The sequence below is a fragment of the Oncorhynchus tshawytscha genome, linkage group LG24 (assembly GCF_018296145.1).
Source record: "Oncorhynchus tshawytscha isolate Ot180627B linkage group LG24, Otsh_v2.0, whole genome shotgun sequence".
Classification (NCBI taxonomy): Eukaryota; Metazoa; Chordata; class Actinopteri; order Salmoniformes; family Salmonidae; genus Oncorhynchus; species Oncorhynchus tshawytscha.
The window spans coordinates 16,526,922-16,547,165 of record NC_056452.1 but is presented as its reverse complement, the minus strand read 5'-3'; the positions used below and the strand labels follow the sequence as shown (position 1 = coordinate 16,547,165).

The following is a 20,244-nucleotide window of genomic DNA, read 5'->3' as shown; positions in this document are numbered from 1 at the left end:
TCTTAAGGGAAGACGGTTAGGAAATCGACCTCAATAAATGTTTTATAATGTGTCCTCTTGAGGGAGGGCTGATTTTCATACCACATAAACAGATATGATGCAATAGGTTGGTGTAAAGCAGAAAGCTACTCTCTAGCTCTGTTTATAGCTGGTGCTAATATGGGTCCTTTGTCCTGATTTGGTTTAAATTGCGATTGTGTCCACATTGTCTGTTAGCCATTCACTGTGTCTGCATTGTGACCAGATTTCCTGGTCCCTTCTTTTATGAATTTTATTTTACAGCTATTCTTTCAAAATAATATGCATTTATTGTAAGACATATTGATGTAATCAATCAATGGTGCCACCTATCAATGATTTTAGAGGGTGAAATAATGATTTAAATGGTTTCTCTGTCCAGATCTGTCTACACTTGTAAGATATCCAGACACAATGAGTGTCTGACTACCTCTGGAAGTGGGCGGCAAGATCTGATCACAATCAGAATGTGGACAAGATCAGTATCAAGGACGCAAGTTTGAACCAGCTGTAAACAGGTCTTCTGTCTGTGAATATTGAGAAGGGCTGGTGGTTGTGGACGGTTGGCTGTGGATTGGAGACAGATGTGCTTGTGGAAACCGCTCTTGGGTGGTGCAAAATAGATCAACTGCCTCACATGGGGTTGGAAAAGCAAAACAATGGTTCACTCCAAGCCTCCCGCGACCGTGTTGCTCTAACGGTCATTCAGAGTCAACTGTGACCGCTCTCAATGGCAAACACTGTTGGTAAGTGACAAAAGAGAGGGTCAATGTTACTCATTTTCAAAGACCACCACCGTTGTGATGTTAATAATAGCCACGTTGAAAAGCAACTGTGTGCCACATAAGGTGTGGCATATTACTGTAAACTGTGTGACCGAGGTATAGCAACAGTTTAAACACTGTACTGTAATATTGATACCAGGTGATGGCTATTATCAGTAATATTAACACACTTGGTAACTTCAGTTCTCTTCATTACTGTGCTTGCTTACTTTGCTATATGAAGTCTAGTAATCTGGTAGTTTACTTACAAACAAAATGGTAGACAGCACATAGGAAAAGTAACGAAATTTGGGGATAGCTCCTCCACTGACAATTGACCAATTCCACTGACAATTTACTAAGGTAGCCCTTTCCTGCAGTCAAATGACCAAATAGCCCTTTACTGGCCTCATGGGTGGAATATTATTAATAATTTGAATAATTTCATAAATCTGGTGTTTTCGTGTCAAACGGTTTTGTTATATTTCAGTCTTCTGTGATGTGTATATAAGTGTAATATTGAGATGCAAACTCGATATGTATTACATATCAACTCTATATCTGACATGATACAGGTGTCTTCTTTTTTTAAAGCTCATAGCCATGTGTGTGAGGTGTATACTTTTGTTTCAAAGTGGATTTGTTTTAAGACTACCCAGAAACACTCTGTATGACCCTGATTTAGTCCACTGCAGTAAAAGGATAAACAATGGCTTTATAGTCCTACTGTTTTATGAGTTCTAGTCCATAAATCTAACAGTGGTGAAAAAAGTAGACTAGCCTACTTCCAAAATCCACTAGAGGGAACTATTTCAGACTGCCTCCAACAAGCCTGTGCTGCTGTAGCAATTTCCAAGCAATTGTATTGCCTCCATTGCTCTCTCTCACACACACACACACACACACACACACACACACACACACACACACACACACACACACACACACTGCCTGGCTTGCACTGAGGGGGATTCAGGTTTACAATGCACTGCTGTTGATGTACGACCAGTTCCTCTCTCCTTGTGAGGTACATAGAAGGGTCACAAAGCGACCTTCTGGCATGGCTTCATAACATGCTGCTCCGGCCTCCACAAGAACACCTCTCTGGTGTACGCAACGTTGTCTCTCTACAGCTATGTAGCCAATATCGGTTCTCTGTGGTCTTCTCCTTCACAATAGGACTGTTACATTTCCTGGCAAGAAGAGCTGAAGCAGCTCACCAGATAAATGGCCCCAGTTCGCCACAGACATTCATTTGATATTGTTCTACTTTGAGGGACATATAATGGATGAAAATCTCCCTTGTGGCACTTGAGTCCAATACACAGATTTGGAGCCAAAGGCAAAAAAACTGGTCAAATATCATTGGCAACATTCTCCTGAAATACTGTATGTGAATTTCAATATTTGGAAATTACTACAACACAACTATCTGCTCTAAATAAAATGAGTTTGTCATTGACACATTTGTTCTACATAGTATATGTGTTGTGGATTTCAAAAAGATGGAGTTCTCAGTGGGGAAAAGGGGGAAATGCACCGATCACCTTTTTCCCAGGGGGTAATCCTCACACTTGGGTTCTCAGCCAATCCGGTCCGATACACAAGGGGGTTAGTCCAACAGTCCAGGTCACAACAGGCAATCCAACGGCTCTGGCTTTCACTCCTCATACCTTGCTTGGTTCGCTCCTCCTCTGCCCCTATGTACAGGCTTCTTCCACCTGTATTCCAAGCACTCCCTAGCTTAACGACACACAGCCTTTCCTCGTTGGGGCAGGAAGTCCATATAAGGTTTGGGGGTGGAGCCAGCCATCTGCAAGCTATCTCTCCTCAATTGGGGTGGCAGGTAACCTTGTGGTTAGAGCGTTGGACTAATAACCGAAAGGCTGCAAGATCGAATCCCCGAGGTAAAAATCTGTTCCTGAACAAGGCAGTTAACCCACTGTTCCTAGGCCGTCATTGTAAATAAGAGTTTGTTCTTAACTGACTTGCCAAGTTAAATAAAGGTATAAAAAAACTCTCCTCAATTACCACTCCCCTGCTGTCTTCCACAATATATGTACAATACCAGTCAAATGTTTAGACACACCTACTCATTCAAGGGTTTTTCTTTATTTTCTACATTGCAGAAGAATAGTGAAGACATCAAACCTCTGAAATAACACATATGGAATCATGTAGTCCACAATAAAATGTTAAACAAAACAAAACAAAACAATATATATATATATATAATATTTTATATTATATATGACAAATTATTATATTATTCAAAGTAGCCACCCTTTGTCTTTGCACACTCTTGGCATTCTCTCAACCAGCTTCACCTGGAATGCTTGTCCAACAGTCTTGAAGAAGTTCCCACATATGCTGAGCACTTGTTGGCTGCTTTTCCTTCACTCTGTGGTCCAACTCATCCCAATCCATCTCAATTGGGTTGTGGTTGGATGATTGTGGAGGCCAGGTCATCTGACGCAGCACTCTATCACTCTCCTTCTTGGTCAAATAACCCTTACACAGCCTGGAGGTGTGTTGGGTCATTGTCCTGTTGAAAAACAAATGATAGTCCCACTAAGCGCATGGGATGGCGTATCGCTGCAGAATGCTGTGGTAGCCATGCTGGTTAAGTGTGCCTTGAATTCTAAATAAATCACAGACAGTGTCACCAGCAAAGTCCCCCCACACCATCACACCTCCTCCATGCTTCAAGGTGGGAAATACACATGCAGAGATCATCTGTTCACCTACTCTGTGTCTCACAAATTTCAAATTTGGACTCATCAGACCAAAGGACAGATTTCCACCGGTTTAATGTCCATTGCTCGTGTTTCTTGGCCCAAGCAAGTCTGTTCTTCTTATTGGTGTCCTTTAGTAGTGGTTTCTTCACAGTAATTTGACCATGAAGGCCTGATTCACACAGTCTCCTCTGAACAGTTGATGTTGAGATGTATCTGTTACTTGAACTCTGAAGCATTTATTTGGGCTTCAATTTCTGAGGCTGGTAACTCTAATGAACTTCTCATCTGTAGCAGAGGTAACTCTGGGTCTTCCTTTCCTGTGGCGGTCCTCATGAGAACCAGTTTCATCATAGCGCTTGAAGTTTTTGCAACTGCACTTGAAGAAACGTTCAAAGTTCTTGAAATGTTCCGCATTAACTGACCTTCATGTCTTAATGTAATGATGGACTGTCGATTCACATTGCTTATTTGAGCTGTTTTTGCCATAATATGCACTTGGTCTTTTACCAAATAGGGCTATATTCTGTATACCACACCTAACTTGTCACAACACAACTGATTGGCTCAAGCACTGTTTCAAAGCATCTTTATGTCCACTCATTCATTTTTGCTTTCAGTCTGTGGATTCGAACCTGGCAATCTCTGACAAATTTGTCCCTAACCCTGTCAACGTGTTGGACCTCTTTTACTGCCAGACATCACAAAGCCCTTGACCACTACCCATGACAAGGTGGTGGACAACACCACAACAACCCTGGTTGCTATCCTAGTGAATGTTGACAACATCCCAACACCCCTGACCACTAACACAGTCAACCGCGGAGTTAAGGAGGAGGTGACCTCCAGTCAGGTGAGTTAGATTAAATCACGTTGACAGGTTAGCATTTAACTTCTTATGGCTGCAGGGGGAGTATTGAGTAGCTTGGATGAAAGGTGCCCATATCAAACGGCCTGCTCCTCAGTCATAGTTGCTAATATTTGCATATTATTAGTAGTATTGGATAGAAAACACTCTGATGTTTCTAAAACTGTGTGAATGATGTCTGTGAGTATAACAGAACTCATATTGGCAGGCCAAATCCTGAGTTGAAATCAAAACAGGAAGTCAGAAATATGAGCTTGTATGTATTCACCAGAGTCCCCAATGAAATCCCCTTGAGAAATGAATGATGTTGCACTGCCTAGGGGTTCCACTAGATGTCATCCATCAATAGAAATTATAATGAGGCTTCTATGTTGTTGTGGGAGTGAATGAGAGCAGAATATATCAGATGTCCATCAAGCAGCCATTTTGTGATCCCACTTTTTCCTCATGGTAGTCACTTGCGATCCATTGCTCATGCAGACAAGAAAGAATACTCTGGTTGGAACTTTATTGAAGCTATATGTTAAAAACATCCCAATGATTGATTCTGTACTTAGTTTGAAATGTTTCTTCCACCGGTAATATCACTCTTTGAAGTTTTTGTCCGATATAACGCTGACCAGAATTAGCGTTTGGATATGTATACCAAACGCACTAACAAAAGAAGGTATTTGGGACATAAATAACGGATATTTTCGAACAAAACAAACATTTATTGTGGACCTGGGATTCCTGGAGTGCTTTCTGATGTAGATGTAATTTCTTATTTATGTTGACGCCATCTTTGCGGCTGTGTTGTTTTTACTTTTGAGCGCCGTCTCAGATTATTGCATGCGTTTCTTTTTCCGTAAAGTTTTTAAAAAATCTGACACAGCCAGCAGTTGCATTAAGGAGAGGTATATCTATAATTCCATATGTACTTGTATTATCATCTACATTTATGATGTGTATTTCTGTTGAATGATGTGGCTATGCAAAATCACTTGATGTTTTTGGAACTAGTGAATCTAACGCGCCAATGTAAACTCAGATTTTTTTTATATAAATATGAACTTTATCAAACAAAACATGCATGTATTGTGTAACATGAAGTCCTATGAGTGTCATCTGATGAAGATAATTCAAGGTTAGTGATTCATTTTCTTTATTTCAGTTTTTGTGAATGCTATATTTTGCTGGAAAATGGCTGTGCTTATTGTGGTTTGGTGGAGACCTAACATAATAATTTGTAGTGCTTTCATTGAAAAGCCTATTTGAAATCGGACACTTTGGTGGGATTAATGATGAGAAAAGTAAAATGATATAAGACACATGTATGTTTTAGGAATTGTAATTATGAGATTTCTGTGGTTTGAAATTGGCGCCCTCTATTTTCACTGGTAGTTGTCATATCGATCCCGGTATTGGGATTGCAGCCATAACAGGTTTACTGTCATATAACATATTAGCTAATGTTTTATAACTAGACAGTTTTGTCACTAATTTAAGCTATTGTTTGAGATTGATATTCTCCTTATAATTTCTAGAGGATTCTGTGATCATCAAACCAAAGAACAGCAGTCATGCGATTATTCCGTAGACTTTTCTGACCCACATCGTCTGTTGCAGATGGGGCATGTGAAGTCTTGGGGGTGTCTTGGGGATTGGGGGTGTAGGTGCATTCCTGGCTTCATGTCTCTTGAGATGCTTCCTTTTCCTATCTCACTCCTGTCTCCTCGTGCTTCTGAACTCCTTGCCGGCAGAGCTGGCGCCAGATGGGGCATTTGGCAGCAGTGTCCATCAAGTGAGTAGGCTTAAGACTCCCCTTTTCATGACAGTCTTTAATTAGTCCTTGTAGTGTCTTTTCTGACCCCCTGCAGAACGGCGGCCCATGTGCAGCTGGCCATTGAGGACCTTACGCGGCAGGCACTCCTTTGGCATCCTGGTTTTGCAGAGTATATCAGTATGTGTCACTCGGGCATGCCAAGTTTGATGTGGCGACTGTACATGGTCTCGATATTTTTGGATGAATGTTGAGGTCTTTGTTCTGGAAGACCCAGAACAAAGCCTGCGAAATGAGGATGATGTGTGCGTCATCCGGTTTGTAGTTCTCTTTCGATACCGCAGTCGTCAGAAAAGAAGCCACCCATGTATTTGAAGGATTTCACTAATGTAGTAAGTGTCTTGTCTGACAAGTGTCATGCTCCCAGACTTGAGCAATGAACAGATGTAGTGCTCAGGTGCACAGGTAGCCTCCCTTTTTGAAGATCTCAGCAGGGATTTGACAGAAGAATGGATCTCTGAAAAGGTTAGTGGGAGATCCAGGGTCTTGGATGGTGGGATGGTCAGGTAGTTCTTCCAGGACTGAGGGGTCAGATGGGGAGGGCTAGTACAGAAGGGCTTAGAAGTGTTCGGCTAATCTTTGTGTGATGTGCTTCTGGTCCTTTATGAGGGTCAGCCATCAGCAGATTTCAGGGGGGAGACAGAGCAGTTTCTTTGGCCATAGATGGTTTTCACTGCATCATAAAAGTTGTGCATATCGTTCATATCGGTATACGAGTGTATTTCATTTGCCTTTGATACCCACCACTCGTTCTGCAGGGTATGCAATGTGGATTATACCCCTCTGTGATGCTCACCATCGGATCTTCTAATCCAAGATGGCGTTGCAGTTGGACATGTGTTTGTCCAGTCTTGTCTCATGTAAATAGTCGGTTTTCATGTTTTTTTTGTATATATTTTAACCTCACTTTCCATCTACAATTTAAATATACTTTCCTGCAACCCGCCTCACCCAATGTGGCATGGATCTGCTATTTTGTGACCTGGCCAAGATAAAGCATAGCAATTCAACACATATAACAACACAGAGTTACACATGGAATAAACAAAACATACAGTCAATAATACAGTAGAAAAAAAGAAAATGAAAAGTCTATATACAGTGAGTGCAAATGAGGTAAGATAAGGGAGTTAAGGCATTGAATAGGCCATGGTGGCGAAGGAATTACAATATAGCAATTAAACACAGGAATGGTAGATGTGCAAGTAGAGATACTGGGGTGCAAAGGAGCAAGATATATAAATAAATACGTACAGTATGGGGATGAGGTAGATAGATGAGCTGTTTACAGATGGGCTATGTACCGTTGCAGTGATCTGTGATCTGCTCTGACAGCTGGTGCTTAAAGCTAGTGCGAGAGATATGAGTCTCCAGCGTCAGTGATTTTTGCAGTCATTCCAGTCATTGGCAGCAGAGAACTGGAAGGAAAGTTGACCAAAGGTGGAATTGGCTTTGGGGGTGACCAGTGAGATATACCTGCTGGAGCGCGTGCTACGAGTAGGTGCTGCTATGGTGACCAGTGAGCTGAGATATAGTGAGGCTTTACTAGCAGAGACTTGTAGATAACCTGTAGCCAGTGGGTTTAGCGAGGGCCAACCAACGAGAGCATACAGGTCGCAGTGGTGGGTAGTGTATGGGGCTTTGGTGACAAAACGGATGGCACTGTGATAGATTGCATTCAATTTGTTGAGTAGAGTGTTGGAGGCTATTTTATAGATGACATCGCCGAAGTCGAGGATCGGTAGGATGTTCAGTTTTATGAGGGTATGTTTGGCAGCTTGAGTGAAGGATGCTTTGTTGTGACATAGGAAGCGGATTCTAGATTTAATTTTGGATTGGAGATGCTTAGTGTGAGTCTGGAAGGAGAGTTTACAGTCTAACCAGACACCTAGGTATTTGTAGCTGTCAACATATTTAATTTTCAGAGCCGTTCAGAGATGTGATGCTGGAGCAATTTCTCCTACACAAAGAATCTTTTGAAAAATAACATTTGCTATTTAGTTTCATTGAAAACATTTAAGTTCTTGAAAGGTAAATGATTTTATTTGAATGCTTTTCATTTTGTGAAAATGTTGCCCGCTCAATGCTAAGAAATAGCTAGCTATCAATACTGTTCCACAAATGCTTGTTTTCTATGGTTGAAAAGCATATTTTGAAAATCTGAGATGACAGTGTTGTTAACACAGTGTCCAAAGAGGGGCCAGAAATATACAGAATGGTGCAGCAAGAGCGACATCATTGATGTATACAGAGAAGAGAGTTGGCCCGAGAATTGAACCATGTGGCACCCCCATTGAGACTGCCAGAGGTCCGGACAACAGGCCCTCCGATTTGACACACTGAACTCTATCTGAGAAGTAATTGGTAAACCAGGCGAGACAATAATTTGAGAAACCAAGGCTGTCGAGTCTGCCAATAAGAATGTGGTGATTGACAGAGTCAAAAGCCTTGGCCAGGTCGATGAATACGGCTGCACAGTAATGTCTCTTATCGATGGCGGTTATGATATCGTTTAGGACCTTGAGCGTGGCTGAGGTGCACCCATGACCAGCTCTGAAACCCGATTGCATAGCGGAGAAGGTACGGTGGGATTCGAAATGGTCGGTGATCTGTTTGTTAACTTGGCTTTCAAAGACCTTAGTATGGCAGGGTAGGATAGATATATAGGTCTGTAGCAGTTTGGGTCTAGAGTGTCACCCCCTTTGAAGAGGGCGATGACCGCGGCAGCTTTCCAATCTTTGGGAATCTCAGATGATACGAAAGAGAGGTTGAACAGGCTAGTAATAGGGGTTGCAACAATTTCGGCAGATCATTTTAGAAAGAGAGGGTCCAGATTGTCTAGCCCTGCTGATTTGTTGTGGTCCAGATTTTGCAGCTCTTTCAGAACCTCAGCTATCTGGATTTGGGTGAAGGAGAAATGGTGGGGACTTGGGCGGGTTGCTGTGGAGGTTGCCGGGCAGTTGACTGGGGTAGGGGGAGCCAGGTGGAAAGCATGGCCAGCCGTAGAGAAATTCTCAATTATAGTGGATTTATCGGTGGCAACAGTGTTTCCTAGCCTCAGAGCAGTGGGCAGCTGGGAGGAGGTGCTCTTATTCTCCATGGACTTTACAGTGTCCCAGAACTTTTTTGAGTTTGTACTACAGGATTAAAATTTCTGTTTGAAAAGCTAGCCTTAGCTTTCCTAACTGCCTGTGTATATTTGTTCTTAACTTCCCTGAAAAGTTGCATTTCACGGGGGCTGTTCGATGCTAATGCAGAACGCCACAGGGTGTTTTTGTGCTGGTCAAGGGCAGACAGGTCTGGAGTGAACCAAGGACTATATCTATTCCTAGTTCTACAGTTTTTGAATGGGGCATGCTTATTTAAGATGGTGAGGAAGGCACATTTAAAGAATAACCAGGCATCCTCTACTAACGGGATGAGGTCAATGTCATTCCAGGATACCCCGGCCAGGTCGATTAGAAAGGCCTGCTCACAAAAGTGTTTTAGGGAGCGTTTGACAGTGATGAGGGGTGGTCATTTGGTCGCAGACCCATTACGGATGCAGGCAATGAGGCAGTGATTGCTGAGATCTTGATTGAAAACAGCAGAGGTGTATTTGGAGGGCGAGTTATTTAGGATGATATCTATGAGGGTGCCCATGTTTATGGATTTGGGGTTGTACCTGTTTGGTTCATTGATAATTTGTGTGAGATTGAAGGCATCAAGCTTAGATTGTAGGATGGCAGAGGTGTTAAGCATATCCCAGTTTAAGTCACCTAGCAGCACGAGCTGTGCTGCTCTTCAACCGATCGCTGCCCGCACCTGCCCGCCCGTCCAGCATCATTACTCTGGACAGGTTCTGATTTAAAATATGTGGACAGCTACAAATACCTAGGTGTCTAGTTAGACTGTAAACTCTCCTTCCAGATTCACATTAAACATCTCCAATCCAAAATGAAATCTAGAATCGGCTTCCTATATCGAAACAAAGCCTCCTTCACTCATGCTGCCAAACATACCCTCGTACAACTGACTATCCTACCGATCCTTGACTTCGACTATGTAATTTACAAAATAGCCTCCAACACTCTACTCAACAAATTGGATGCAGTCTATCACAGTGCCGTCCATTTTGTCACCAAAGCCCCATACACTACCCACCACTGCGACCTGTATGCTCTCGTTGGCTGGCCCTCGCTTCATATCATTCACCAAACTCACTGGCTCTAGGTCATCTATAAGTTGTTGCTAGGTAAAGCCCCGCCTTATCTCAGCTCACTGGTCACCATAGCAGCACCCACCCGTAGCGCTCTCCAGTAGGTATATTTCACTGGTCATCCCCAAAGCCAACACCTGCTTTGGCCGCCTGTCCTTCCAGTTCTCTGCTACCAATGACTGGAACGAAAAATCACTGAAGCTGAAGACTTGTATCTCCCTCACTAACTTTAAGCATCAGCTGTCAAAGCAGCTTACTGATCACTGCACCTGTACACAGTCCATCTGTAAATAGCACACCCACCTACATCATCCCCATATTGATATTTATTTTTTTGCTCTTTTGCATCCCGGTATCTCTACTTGCACATCTATCACTCCAGTGTTAATGCTAAATTGTAATTATTTTGCCACCATGGCCTATTTATTGCCTTACCTCCCTAACCTTACTACATTTCCACACACTGTACATAGATTTTTCTATTGTGTTATTGACTGTACGTTTTGTTAATCCCATGTGTAACTCTGTGTTGTTGTTTTTGTCTCACTGCTTTGCTTTATCTTGGCCAGGTCGCAGTTGTAAAATAAGAACTTGTTCTCAACTGGCCTACCTGGTTAAATAAAGGTGAAATTAAAAAATGTTATAAAAATAATTTTGCGGAAGTATGTCTGATTTGGGGTTGTTGAATGTAGTACTGTGTGCTTTGTGAATGTCTTTGGGTAAATATGATATTGCTATCACACATGCGCGCGCACACACACACACACACACACACATACACATACACACACATACACACACACACACACACACACACACACACACACACACACACACACACACACACATACACATACACAACGCACTACAGTTAAAAAATGTTTCCCAAAAGTTGCCCATGTTCAAAATGTATCATGATTTTTTTCCTCATCAAATATTTTAATCAGTTATTTTTTCTTACTATTTACTGTACAGTATCAGTCAATTGGTATGGGTATTTTGAACTATTTACAGTATCAATTTACATTTAATCACAAACTTAAATGACAGATTGTTCAACAACAGTGGTGGATTGAATGTGTTTTTAGATTTAGTTGGCCCATTTCCTAAAATTTGATACGTTTTAGTTATTTAGTTCTCCAGGAGAGGGCAGTCATGTCTAATATCTGAAGTCATGTAATACCACGTTACAGTCATTCTGACGGCCTGGTTTTGGTACGTCTGTTTTTAGTCATTATCGTGCACTGTAAATAATACTTAAATATCAATTGACAACCATTACCACAGTACAAGGAAGAAAGGTATGTGTGTACTTGTATAGGCTAGTAAACTATTAGTCTGAAAGAAAGGGACATAATTCAATCATGTCTTTGGCAGGCAGAATGAGTCATGAACATGTCTTTTTATATTTCTTGCCTCTTTTTGTGGTTGTCGCTCTTTCTATGATAGCAACATGTTTGTTTGGGCAATTCACAGGGGCCCCTGTTGGACGAGATAGATTAGAGAAACCATAGAAGGCATTACGGTCTACTCCATAGCACTGGTTCATTTCAGTTTAAAGTGACTATGATGACCATGTCTCCAACTTGACAGGTGGGTTCTGTGGTGAGACTTGGGAGCAAGGCCATTGGAAGAACTAGAAGGAAAACTTTGAGACTCATCAACAACAGTAAACATGCAGTCCTTTGACAGAGGTGCCTTTAAAAAAAGAACTGATTGAAGATGTTGTGCTGTGTTAAAACTTCAGTCAGATTCCCAACAACAACAACACGCCCGAGACCCATGCAGGCACAGATCTAGAGTTCCCGCCAATTCCCAGGTTTCCCACCTCTACTCTGCACACGCTTTCTCTCTCTCTCTCACTCTCTCTCCCTCAAACACATCCCTGTCAAATTAGCAGTGGTTCACATGGCTGGGGGAGAGAAGGGAAGAAGGGAGAAGAAGCCTGGTGCGGAGCTCCAGTGAGAGACAGAGGAGGGACTGATGGAAAGGCTTCCCAGAATTCTCTGGTTTTGTTGTGTGCTTCCCTCTGCAGGGTACAGGAGACGGGTAATGGCTTTAGCAGGGCCAGGTACACAAAGCTCCTGTGGCCACAGACCGGAGCTGGACAAACTTTACTGTTGACATCTGGAATTTCTTTCCTCCCTTCACTTTTTTTTGTCTGCTCCTCTCACCTCCTTATTTTGATTGAGGGGTGAATCACTGGTGTTCCAGCTCGTACTGTATCCATCATCGTAAAGGCGTCAGTGTGCAAAATGTTTTTTTGTTGCCTGTCCCATGGTCGTGTACTGTACTGTATGGCTTTATTATGTCCCATTGTATGTTTGACTGTGGAGAACATATCACAGCTGACTGTGTGAAACTCCTCCATGTCAAGCCACCATAACAGGTTCCTCTGTATACATGTTACTGTTATGGATGCTCTCATCATATCGAGAACTACTTTGACCATTTCTATGGCTCTCATCCAATTTTCAGATTCAAATGTCTTTACCAAATCAAATCAAATCAAATGTTGTGCGAACAGTGCTGCTGTACTTGTTCCAGCTTCTGTAATAACTAGAGGGAAAACATTGAGACTCATCAACAACAGTAAACATGCAGTGCATCTTTCAAGAGAGGTGCCTTTAAAAAAAAAGAACTGATCGAAGATGCTGTACTGTGTTACAACCTCAGTCAGATTCCCACGCCTTTGAACAACAACAACACAACATGGCTACTATATCAATGTACAGGATTATTGGCCTATCGGACACTCTAAAAAGAAAAGGTTCCTGGAGGATCCTTAAGGTAAAAAAAAAAATAGTTCATTTAAGAACCTGTACTCCGCCATCAGTTTTTTTGAACCTTTGTAGACTTAAGGGGTGCTTTGAAGAACCCTTTTCAAAAGATGGATTTGTTTTGGAACCAGCATTGTGCAAGTGGGTAAAGGGTGCTCCTTTGAATAATTCAAATTGAGAATATTGGAATCGGGAAGCGCGCAGATGGTTAGAGAGAGGCTAGCTAGATTCAATATTAAGACATTTTTGACCTCATTTAAACCACACTCTCTCATCATCTCCTCCCATCCTCCTCCCTTTAGTCCCTCCCTTTAGTACCTGACTTATCCTGCCCCTGTCCAGTTAAGTGGTGGAAAGTTTGGGAGATGTGAACTCTGATAGAGAAATAGATCAACCTCCACGAACAGGTAAGACACACACACACACACACACGACCCAATTTAGGTTATGTTAAATTTGACAAAAAGAAGAATACATGAAATTGATCAGATTAGTTAGATGCATTTGACATTGAATGCTCATGTTGTTTATTTTGTGTTTGTGTCTAATTGATGTCTTTCAGGTTGGTGTATTGGGGCGGCCTGTTCTGTCCTCAGACTAAAGCAAGATGATGTTTAAAGCTCACTATGGATCTACAAACAGGTTAGCCTCTATAAAGTCTTTGGATGTATTTGCAGTGTGATTATTGTGTGCTCTGTGTAGTTACTCTGTATTTTCCAATACTAACTGAATGTATTTACAGTCAATCAATTACAGTCAATAAGCTCAGCATTTAACACCATAGTACCCTCCAAACTCGTCATTAAGCTCGAGACCATGGGTCTCGACCCCGTCCTGTGCAACTGGGTCCTGGACTTTCTGACGGGACGCCCCCAGGTGGTGAGAGTAGGAAACAACATCTCTACCCCACTGATCCTCAACACTGGGGCCCCACAAGGGTGCGTTTTCAGACCTCTCCTGTACTCCCTGTTCACCCATGACTGCGTGGCCATGCACGCCTCCAACTCAATCATCAAGTTTGCAGACGACACATGTATTTACAGTCAATCAATTCATTAATACAGCGTGATTGTTGTGTGTTCTGTGTAATTCCTTTGTCTTTTCCAATACTAACGGAATGGTGAATGTCTGTCATTTTGTCTTCTTTTGTATGTGAGAATATACATTTTTTTTCTTAGGGGAAGGAAAACGTTTATTTTACATCCTGTATATTTGAACAAAATTCAACTCCAGTTTTAAATTGCGAGGATTAACCTAGCTATATTACAGGAAAATACTTGTAATTATATCAAGATGCAGACTGCCCAAATAAGCTCTCTTTATTGAGAACTCTAATAGGCTAATTTGGGTTGACATGGAAGAATAACATAATTCTCCATTTGGAGCATCATATTATCTGAGCCACAATGTGGGACTGCAGAATCCCATAATGTCCCATACAAAGAAATATGGGGTCAGATAAAAGAGGGACATCTTCACCTTTCCTGACAAGATCTGCTTCGTTATGGAACAACCATAAACGCAAATTAGATGGAAAGTGTCACATGTTGACGCTGGAGAGACGAAGCAGGTACGGGGAGTAAAACATTTAATAAAGACGGACAAGGAACGAGACAGGAACAGCGTCAGCAAACTAATAATACAGACAGAAGACAATCACTGCAGCAGTGGGAACTGAGCAGGGAACTGACAAATATAGGGGAGGAAATGAACGCATCAGCGTTATTGGTCTCACCTGGACTCACTTATCACCTATAAGTGAGTCCAGGTGAGACCAATAACGCTGAGGCGCGTGACGAGGGAAGGCAGGTGTGCGTGATGGATGGCAGGAGTGCGTGACGCAGGGCAACCTGGCGCCCTCAAGCGCCAGGGGGAGGGAAGAGTGGGAGCCGATGTGACAGAAAGGTCTGGAAAGAGTGGGATAGGTTTTGTTTTAGTCTCGATACTAATACATTTCACTTTTGCTTTTAGTGTCAACTTGAATTTGAGTGTGGCTGTGGAAGATGGATCCCTTCATGATGTATGCAAGTGGCTGAGTACCAATGATCTCCGTGATTCCATCCCATCAAGGTTCACAATCTGTCTGAAGAATGCCAACTCTATTCAATTGTCCACATAGCAACAAACATACTTTCTCTGTGTCCAGACTACTCACATATCTTGGCCTCTATCACCAGCATGAAACACATTTTCTAATTAAATGTGGACTTAATGGGTGTGGGAAAACAAAGAGATGTTTCAGCGCCTATCGGTCACACATCTACCGAAACCACAGAGAGCTTTTAAGCGCCAACTTAGATGAGAATTGCCCTCATGATGAATTTGAGACTGGAACTGATCCCATTGAAGATGGCTTGAATGATGTAGAGAGTCTGCCATGTTCAAGACACAGACATCAACACTGAGCAGCAAATTGAAGTCCTCAAAAATAATATCTGTTTATTATTTTTGAAAATCAGGGAAGAACACTGCATCCCAGCTACGGTACAGATTAGCATTGTACAGTGATGCCCTCAGGTTCCACCTTACAAATAAGCAAATAAATGTGGATGAAAATGACAATCTCAGGGACTTGCTTAAAAACTTTGCAGTATTTGAGGAATGCATTAGATAGTGGATGCTGGAGCATTACTGTGTGGGTGAATCGGGCACGGTCAGGCCCAATGAAGTACCCCTGAGCAACAAAAAAGGTAATAAAACAAGGTCATTTCAATACATCCCATTGGTCCGCATACTGCAAAAAATAACAAGTAATGTTAAGGTCTGTGCCACCTTGAATCAAGACCAAAAGCCACACAATGATGAAATTCTGATAGACTTTACTGACAGTGAATTGTTCAAATCAAATCCCACCCTAACAAAGCAGAGCCTCCGTCTGCAGTTCTATCACAGGAGGTTGGTGGCACCTTCATTGGGGAGAATGGGTTTGTGATAATGACTGGAGCGGAACCAGTGGAATGGTATCAAATACATCAAACACATGGTTTCCATGGTTTCCAGGTGTTTGATGTCATTCCATTGGCTCCGTTCCGGGCCATTATTATGAGCCATCCTCCCTTCACCAGCCTCCACTGAGTTCTATGTAGATGAATTTGAAGTTGAAAAAACAAAAGCTTCCGAGGCACAATCAAAACAATCTCAGCAAATATTCTCTCCTCGCATGAGCAAAACTTTTCCTCTGGTCGCATTTGTTTCCTCTGCTTGACTACCAAGGGGGGACATTTACTAAAAAATCACTGAAGAGGAATTCACCATGCGTTACAAAGACAACTACAAGTACCATATGCAGGCTGCGGAAGAAAATCCAGACAATGCATCGATGTGTGGCATCAAAAAAAGCCTGTTGCTTCTCCTCGCTGAATCATGTGCCTTCTCCAATTACCTATCAGTTTCCACCAGACGTATTGCATGACCTTCATGAGGGCATCATACCAACAGTGCTCAGACTAGTGCTGCAACGACTGGTTCAAGAGAAGCAAATGACACTTGCCCAGATTGACTATTTTATGGCAAACAAGATGTGTCTTCTAAACCTGTGCCACTATCCGAGTGAGTCCTATCTGGAAGTGCATCAGAAAGATTTACACTTCCATTTATTCCCTGAAATGATTAGTAGCCAAATACGAAATGGCAGTGCTTGGGATCTCTACCTCCTGCTTCGAGAGATATCCGACATCATCTTGGCTCCAATTTTAGAAAGGTCCTGGATCCCATATCTGCCAGAAAAAAAAATCACTGAATTTAAAGCTCTCTTCCAGAAGTTGTTTCCAGGGAAGACAATCCCAAAGATACACTACCTTGTCCACTACCCTAGCCTGCTACTTGCCTATGGACCTTTGATCCACCAGTCCACCATGTGTTGTGGAAGCAAAACACCAATATTTCATGAGACTCTCAGCAGTTGTGTGAAACTTCTAAAATATAAGAAGACCCTGACAAAAAGACATCAGCTTAGACAATGCTTGGAGGAAACCAACAACGGCTGCCTTGGCAACACAACAAGACACCGTGCGGACACGAGACGTCCCACTGCATGCACTTCCAAACTCTGACCATGAAGTATTAAGTGCCAGATTCGGAGAAGCCATCAGAGCAAAAACTGTCACCAAGACAAAGTCAATTACAGTGAGCAACGCGTAGTACAACGTAGGACACTATCTGGTCATCAACACTCATTCAGAAGACATACCTGTGTTCATGGAAGTGTGTGGAATATACCGTTTCCTTGGTGCTTGTGGGTTAAAGTACAACTTCTAGCCTGTTTAAACAGCCATCACCACGCATACATGGTTCAACACAGTCAACAATGGATTGCTATAAGGCCTGGTGAGGAGATGGATTTCCATTCCACTAGATGGATACAGGGACCCAGACGGAAGAGTGTCCATTCTACTCCGCCACTGGATTACAGTTAGTGAAAATGACTTATTGAGCACAACACACTTTTGTTTCTATTCTGATATGCACTGACCAGAACACTGACACCAAATTGATGGAGAGGCATTGATGTCATTGGACCGAAGAATGGTGGAGCAACTCATTCCAATAACCCAAAGATCGACTCAACTTCACAAAATGAATGCTCTTTTTGTTTCTTTCTGAGCCTGAAAGCACAAAAGTAACTGTATCATTGTTAGTTCACAGCTGCAGCAAACAGCCCAGCAAAATGGCACACCAATTGGCCTTCAGCATGACATATCAACTGGCCAGCAACAGGACACATCAATCAGCCAAAGAGTCTGGCCACCTGTGTTTAGACTTCCAGGATTTCCAGCCGTATTCAAATTCAAACGGGGAGGAGAAAATTGCGATGATCTCCATCGCCCTACTGTGCACTCGAAGTGGAGGTCTCGGATTGTGCAGGTGTTCGAACGTCATGTGTACCTACACTTGGTGAGTATAGTTATGAAGTCGATCTTAGCTTAATGTTAATGATGTAAGTTCCTCCATCATAAATCCTAGTGCTTTTTGTGTGAGTACTGTTCTCCAGTTGTCATAATCACTGCAGCTGATTGCATAGCACATACTCAACCTTTACTTGATGATAATCAACGGCATCAATCAATGTCATTTGTATTACAAATAGATTTGCTCGTCTAAATGTAACGTTGTATGTTTCTCGTTTGCTTTATTAGGTAACCCGCTACCCGGCAATACATGGATGTGTGCACAGCGCTCATTCAAAAGTACCCCTCGTTGAGAGACCAGACAGGGAAGTGATATGTAAGAATTCTTCAGTTTTTCTACTCATATTAATTCACACTAATAAACTATTTACACCATTGTGCCTACCCAGAACATAATGTGCTGGCTTGCATATTTTCGTCTCACATTGTTAAACCATCACATTTCCAGGAGCACAACAAGACCGTCTTCGGTCTGCTTCTCTGATCTCAGTCCCGATAATCCATCATGGCATTTCTCCTCTCCACATTTTTATTATGGCACGACATTATAAAGAAAAATGCAAAAAAAGAACGTCAGCCGCTTGCTCACGTTGCACAAGTACAAGAAATGCAGAAGAGGTTTGGGAGGCAAGGGGAAAAAAAATAAGCCCAAATTACACCAAATATTAAGACCCGATTTTTAAATAGCCAAGGTGAGCGCATACAAATAATTACCCACATTCAGTGTGTCAAAGTCAAACCGCTGATCCCGGATCAGTTTTTAAGATCATAAATGCCATTGTATGGACAGGTGGGGACCTGGCCCTAGATCAGCACTCTGAGATGCTTTGTGAATACTGCACTTTTTGCATTTTTTAATCGAATTTGATCGTGTTTGACGCTGTATGTAAAGAATATTTGATCCATATTTATATTTGATTTTCAGACTCAGACTGAGGATCCCTTCAGTCAGAAGTTACATGTTGAAAAGATGCAGGAGGAGTGCCAAAACAAGAGACGGAACATAAGTTCCCTACAAGACCACATGAAAAAGACTGAGAGAGAACTTTTTTATAAAACAACAAGGCATCAAGGCCATCTTAAAACAGTACCCAGCACTCTGTGTCGTCGGCCATTGTAAGCAGACAAAAAGTCTGATAGAAAGAAATGGTAAAAAGCATAACTAATGTAACATAACCAGGTACTTCCATCTGAATCAAAGATATATTGATGATGCATTAGAAACAAATTGACTTTCAGATTTTATGCGAGATGAGAAGCAAATTCGGTGTGGACTGAAACATTCTGTCCGGATATGGCACAATGGCCGACCAAATCAGTGCAGAAACGGAGAGGAGGGGTGTGGCCGTGGAGTTGATGAATCTCTACACGACGGCACTTCTCTCACAAACGGAGGAGGCTCCCTAAGGTTATTTTCTTAACGTTACTGCATGTACCCTTAACAGAATGGAGCCATTCTAAATGTATTTATTCTTACCCAGCCTTTGTATTGCACTCCCATTTAAGGTCGGAAGGTCACTGCAGCCACTTTGCTCCTCCCCTACCTTTTCAAAGAAGATCCGAGTGGGCTGTACGTCACAGACAGGGTATTATTTCCCAGCAGACAAATATATGAATGCAAATATAGTAGTACTGAGTAAGGTGTGCTGTGCTCAGTTGTTAATTTACTGTTTGAAATATGACATGAGTAACCTTCATTTAAAAAATGCGTACTTCTTCAGTGTGTTAAGTTCCCATTTACCTACCATAAGAATAGAGATCCATTTGCGGATGAGAGCCACATCCAACTCTTCCTGGATGGAGAGGAGCGACTCACTGAAGAGCAGGAGGACATCTCCATGGGTTTGGGAGTGGCAATGGGGGTCCGTTTCCTTTTTAATACTGAGTATGCAGCATCAGGGAAAAGCACTATGCTGTTCATTCAGAAATGGTGTTCTGGGAATTGATGTGGGGGGGTAAATTAACAACAAATGTTGTACTAATGGCAAACTTTTTGCTGTAGAGCGGGATAAGGGAGACTAGAGTTTTCTGTGATGTCTGCAAATTAGATTTCTGGGACTTTTAAAGTCAATAAAATGAATTTGTGACTTTACAAGATCACCACTCGATGTTATTTGAATTATTATTGTTGATAGTATTATTATTATTCATA

At 42.1% G+C, this 20,244-nt stretch overlaps 1 long non-coding RNA gene across 8 annotated transcripts; it reads left to right on the top strand.

Annotated features, from left to right (window-relative positions):
• The first annotated feature begins 476 nt into the window (after window positions 1-476).
• On the top strand, window positions 477-20,186 carry LOC112223557. Of its 8 annotated transcripts, none has more exons than XR_006079797.1 (9): window positions 477-764; window positions 4,138-4,370; window positions 13,488-13,592; window positions 13,748-13,827; window positions 15,157-18,078; window positions 18,321-18,408; window positions 18,541-18,784; window positions 19,018-19,500; window positions 19,599-20,186. It is a non-coding gene; the product is annotated as an uncharacterized LOC112223557 (long non-coding RNA). The 8 variants fall into 8 exon arrangements; XR_002949347.2 differs by lacking the exon at window positions 4,138-4,370 and having other exon boundaries at window positions 478-764; window positions 19,018-19,241; window positions 19,332-19,500; XR_006079798.1 differs by having other exon boundaries at window positions 478-764; window positions 4,216-4,370.
• The last annotated feature ends 58 nt before the right edge of the window (window positions 20,187-20,244 follow it).